This window comes from Corythoichthys intestinalis, chromosome 13 (assembly GCF_030265065.1).
Source record: "Corythoichthys intestinalis isolate RoL2023-P3 chromosome 13, ASM3026506v1, whole genome shotgun sequence".
Taxonomy (NCBI): Eukaryota; Metazoa; Chordata; class Actinopteri; order Syngnathiformes; family Syngnathidae; genus Corythoichthys; species Corythoichthys intestinalis.
The window spans coordinates 23,379,284-23,385,283 of record NC_080407.1 but is presented as its reverse complement, the minus strand read 5'-3'; the positions used below and the strand labels follow the sequence as shown (position 1 = coordinate 23,385,283).

At 39.9% G+C, this 6,000-nt stretch overlaps 1 protein-coding gene across 1 annotated transcript in view; it reads left to right on the top strand.

Moving 5' to 3' along the window:
* Positions 1-5,483: 5,483 nt before the first annotated feature.
* The window catches only part of LOC130928049 (gastrula zinc finger protein XlCGF26.1-like), a 46,864-nt gene continuing 46,347 nt past the window's right edge, over positions 5,484-6,000 (top strand). The window contains exon 1 of the mRNA XM_057854254.1: positions 5,484-5,522. The gene's annotated coding sequence lies outside the window, so the exon portion shown is untranslated. The remainder of the gene's footprint in view (positions 5,523-6,000) is intronic.

Sequence of the window (6,000 nt, the reverse complement as noted above, 5' to 3'; positions counted from 1 at the left end):
CTTAAAGGATAAATGTAACGTCGTATATTGTGACTAAATATTGCCATCTAGTGTGTTTGTTGAACTTTCAGTAAATGATACTGCAGCCATTTAACTTCTGCCCAAATGCATGATGGGAAGTGTAACCATGACCGTGCGTAGGGGCACCAATTGATTTATCTTCTCTTCGTTGGGAAAGAATATAGGGTGTTAAGAAAATGATCAACTACTACCTTTCTTCCCCACATTGCCTCCCACGTAATTTTTAATTGCTGAGAGATGTATGTAAGCTTTAGCCACATAGAAATTAGCTCCAAAGGCTGTCAAAATTCTCTCTACTCATTATACGCTGCCTTTTAACGCTATCTATAGATAAAACGGCGTCTTTATAAATTGAATGCGACAATGCGTGAATGGGTCGTGCCGCGCATGCGTTAATTATTTAACGTGATTAATTTTAAAAAATTAATTACCGCCGTTAACGCAATAAATTTGATAGCCCTACTTTAAGCCAAAACTACTCTGGATGAGTGTAAGACATTTAGTCTGTAGCGTTAAATACAATTAGAAAATTATTAAAATAAAATGTATATATATATTAAAAAAAGGCATGTCCGATTTTTTTGGGCCGATTCTGATACTTTGAAAATGACGTGATCGGACCCGATCGATCGGGGACATCTTTAATTACAGCCCATTGACATTTCTGGCGCACAAGTAAGTCGATGCCTCTGACAGCCATGCAAGTCCTCACCAAGGACGGCCATGTATCTTGATGCCATTGACAGAGATGTATCTCAATTCTATTGATGCCAATGCACTTGGATTCCAGTGACACAGATGTAAGTCGGCCATGACGGTCTTGTACTTCAAAATATCAACAGGAAATGACCTGATATCAACAGAAAGTGACCCTGAAATATCCCCAAATCAATAGGAAGTGACTTGAATTCAGCAGGACGTGACTCCTAGGGGTTTACCTGCGAAAGCAAAGCTCCTATCGCAATTTCTCATGAAATTGCATTTTCAAGTTTATAAACAAGATTCAGGCGCTATCATTTTGATGAAACTCAATTATTATTGTGGGAGCAGTTCATGAATGTCTTGTTATAATCACATCAGAGCTACAGAATACTGCCAAAGGAAAATTTGCAGTCAAGCATCTTTAATTATTGACAAAGCATTGTACTAGGTTTGATACACCCAACAATAAAACTAATAAAGTGGACAGTATGCTTCACATGAAATACAGTTAACACAAACAGATGCTTCAAGTGTTTGTTTACTTTCACGCTTGCGAGTATTGGTATAGATAACCTGCTTTCACTTCCTGTTTGCTCGATATAAGCTTTGAGGGTATCACCCTCATCGGAGAGTACCAATGATGCACATCATGCTGCTGGTTATGCTGGGGGAGCGATAGCTGCTGGTGCCTACTGATGGTGACTGCTGGAAACTAAAAAATCGGTGAATATTTGGAAAAAAACAAAATCACTGCAAACAACTCAAGTGAAAATACCCCAAATGAAGAAAAAGGCAAAAAAAAAAAAAAAAAAAAAAAAGGAATTTCAGGCAAAAAAAAGAAAGAAAAAAAAAGGAAAATTCCTACTAAATTTGTACGCCCAGTTAAATTCTTTAAAACGTACACAATTTGAGAGCTACTTAATGTTGGCAGTGGCTTACTTAAAAGGGAAAAGGGAACCCAAACAGGGAAAAAGGGAACTTAATTAAACAGCAGTGGCCGACTCTCAGTCCAGGTGGTCACTCATACTAGGCCAGCTCCCCTCACTAGCTGGTTGTCAGCAGGTTTCATACCTTCAGCAGCAAAACGGCAAACAAACTGACTCATGCAGAGGTGCTGCGCATGGGCCTATTTATAGACCCTACCCACGTGACGTCACAACTCCTTCCTCCTGACTGGTGCCGCCCAATTGTCCGTCAACACATCATGTTTACCTGTTACGGCTACGTACATTCCTCCTATTTACGACGTGTTTTTCTGCTCGTTAACATTAACCCTTGAGAGTCAAAGGACGCGCCGGCGCGTCCTCAGCGCACGTCGTCTTTGAAGCGCCCTCACGTTTTAATTACGTCACCCACATGCCATTGGTTGGTCTCGTTTTAAAGTGCGGAAGTTGCGGTTTACTCTCGTTATTATTTGAAGTCAATCGACCAACTAAAACGTGAGATATTGTCATTTAAGTTTGATCATTTTATTGTCCTCTCAAAAAAAAACATTAAAACGCTGCATGGATCATTTGTTTATGTCTATATTTCGATCATTTCTTGTCCTTTTTCAAAACGGAAGCTCCATGAAAAAAAACGCAAATCAAACGAACCCTTTCGAAGTCACAGTGGAAGCACAAAATGCGTTTTTTTTTTTTTTTTTTTTATAAATAAAACTGCCGTGCGAGGTTCCACCGAACGAGAGGGAGGAGTGTCGGTCGAGCGACGGCCGTTTGGATCAAGCAGCGACTTTGTGTGACTTTGAGAATGAACGGAGAACTGAATTTAGCGCAAGCAATTGTGCTTTTTGATCAACTTGAGGAAGAGGATGGTCTAAATTCGTCATCATCGTCTTCTTTGGAAGAGTCCTCGAGTGAAGATAGTGACGGATTTGAACACGTGGGTGACGCCATCGACGAGCAGAGGTAAGACAACTCACTTTTTTTTTTATGCTGAAAACGTTTCTTTTGAAAGTTTCTTTTGATATTGCAAGACAAAGTTAATTTTGATGCAATATAAGTGTGTGTTTGTGTATATAATAATAAAATGTGCATATCAGATCAAAGTCGTATGTGCACTGTGTGTATACCAGGCAGGAATTTATAATTTGTGTTCTTCTTTCTATATGAAGATTAGGGATGTAGCATATATTCATCAGCTATGGTATTGCTATGGTATTCTTTCTATTGTCATACATATAGATTTCCATTATTATTTATTGCTGTATATATTTTTATTTTATACTTTATTATTTTCATAAATACTTACTTTTTTTTCATGTACATTTATAGTGACAATGAAAAATCTACATTCACTGCCCGAATGGAAAGAGGACGAGGGAGAAGGGGTCATCACGGAAGAGCGATGAGATGTCAGCGGAGGAGAGGCTGGAGAAGTCAGCGCGGCAGAAGCCGATCACCACTGGCTCAGCCTGCACCTGTGCCATGGAGCACAGAGCAAGACACAGACACTGCCCCACAGTGCAGCCGGTTCACACCCCGGAGACCACCAGGACCTCAGGTGAATCGTGACCATGCATACACCCCAAAAGAACTTTTTGACCTGTTCTTCACCTCATCGACAATGATGAATATGTGCAAACACACAAACCAGTATGGCAGAGTCCGAAAAGAGATTGGGAAAAAGTTTGTGTGGAAAAAGTTTGTGTGGACAGACACTACAGTGGAGGAGCTTGAAAAATTTATTGGACTCCTCTTGTACATGTCTTTGGTTTCACTTCCAACTGTGCAAGATTATTGGAAGGCAAGGAATTCCAGGACGAAACAGCTTTTCGGAGTGGCATGCCTGAAAAAAATTTAACTTGTTTATTGTTAATATTTTTTAAAATACTTTTTTTTCCAATGCTATATATTTTTTCCCCCCCCACAATCAGTCTTCTCAATTTGTGTATATAAATGTGTGTTCAAGAAGCTTGATTGTGTGTACATAGTTTTCATCAGGTGATGGGCCGCAATACCTAAACTCATAAAGAGATGGCCTCTAAACACTTTTTGTGTTAGATGGTATATATTTTTCACTGTTCTTCACTGTTTGGTCTGCTGTATATAACCTGTTTTGACTAGAGCATGTATAAAAGCAAAAAACGCCTATGGCTATACCTGTTGTTTATGTTGAATTGTCAAATATAAGACTATTTATTCTAATTTTTTTGGGTTGAATGTTCATCCTAACAAGTTGAATAAATATTATAAAGTTTCAAAACGGTTCGTTACGCATGTTTGGTTGTCAATTGGACATAAATATTAAAAATTTTCACAAAACGATTTTGGAATTTTTGGTCTTTTTGGGCCCAAAATGATGATTTATAATTGGTCAGTGAAGGAAACAACAAATTGGACATGAAGTTCAAGGTGTCACAAAAAAAGGGACCAAACCAGGCCATCGTAAACAATTCTTTCTTTGAAATATAAAGGCAACTTCAAAGGCATGCAAAATCAGACAAAATAGGCCCAGACCGTAAAGGGTTAATAATCAAAATGGTGAAGGCGTGTGTGGCGGTCGGTTGCAATAACAGAGACGATAGACGGAGAAGACGGAGAGACTTGAAGTTCTACCGGATTCCGAGAGACCCGGAGAGAAGAGAGCGAGATGGGCTGCTGCAATTCGACGAGAAAACTGGGCTCCAAACGATTACCACAGATTATGTAGTAGTCATTTTATATCTGGTAAGATGCATTTAATATATATTTAGAGGGTTTTGGGCTGACAACCACAATTAAGATCATTGCTAGGCTAATCGCCGACAACATACACGTATGTATGTAGTGAGAGTGCTATCGCTAAACCATATAAACATTAAAAGCCCTAACTCCATTGACAAACGACATGAAATACATTAGACTTGACAGTGGATGTTAGCAATAACAAAAGATTTTGAATTGAAAATTTCGTAACTCACCTTTCCAAGCACAAGATAAGATTAATGCCGAATTTTCGTGGACGAGGACCTGTTTCACCCAACCAGCAACGAAGTATTTATAAGCCTCCAAGCTCTTAAAGTTTTTCAAACTTTCGTGAGAATAGGCTGATTTTGTGTGGACAAGATAGTTGTAAATATCAGCGTAGCAGATGTCAGGCAGACAGGGCGAAGACAGTGGGTCGAAAAACATCGATTTGGGCATCAAATATGGATCTGGCGACTGTATAGAACGAAGCTTTTCCACATAACGCCTTTTATGCAACACATCCAGTGAGTTTACGGCATCCGAAAGCACCGGGTCTTCCATGAAATGCATTTTAAATTCCTCGATCAGTTGAAACCAATGCTAATACAGAGACAAAATGACGGACAAGGGGGCGGAACCATACAGCGAGCACGTGGTTTTGTGACATCGGTGGGTAGGGTCTATAGTGCACCTTGGAGACGTGGCAGTCAGGCATGATGCGTTTGCGATTGTGGGAAAATTGGGCACCCCAACTTTCCACCTTGTTACACATAAGCTGCACAACCAACCATCACAGCCTATAGCACAGGTCTCAAACCGGTCCTCAAAGGGCCGCAGGGGGTACTGGATTTCATTCCAACCAAACGAGACAAATACCTTTTCACCAATCTGGTTTCTTACAAGTGTAATCAGTTGATTGCAATCAGGTGCTGCTTATGTTAGTAGAAACCTCATTGGTTGAACTGTTTGTGCTGGATCTGTTGGAACAAAAACCAGGACCCACTGCGGCCCTTTGTGGAGTTGGTTTGAGACCGCTGGCCTATAGAATATAAAATGTTTGCTGTAAACAATGAGCCATGACACCAGTTTCACCAGTTGTTCAAGAAAAAATCTGATTTTCTATATCAAAGGGTAATGAGTTGTTATTTTTGATACTTTACAGCATGTGACAGAAAAAAATGCTACTGGCTTGAAATTTTATTTGTGTTGCTTGGGTTCCAACTACAGTAAATGAAAAAAGTGCCACAAAAAAGGTAAACGTTTGGTTTTGCTTGAATTAGAGGCTTCAAGATTTCTGAATTTTCGTCCTAGTTTTGAGGAGAATACAGTCAAATGTCATTTTTTGTGTGTCTAGGTCTATAAAATAAGAAGGAAAATTAACATTTAAGCGAGTAAAACGCTGAAGAATTGAACTCCTCAGCTGCCCTTTAAGTAGGCGTGTCGCAACTCAATGAGTCCCGACAGGATGTGAGTGGAGCATGCGCAGTAGCAGAGATACTCACATTTGTCTGCACATGCGCGCCGCCATCTGGTCGCCACACACTAGTGACGGGATCTGTCGTTCACTTGAGTAAACGAATCCATTCCGGTTCGTTCAGTAAAACGATTC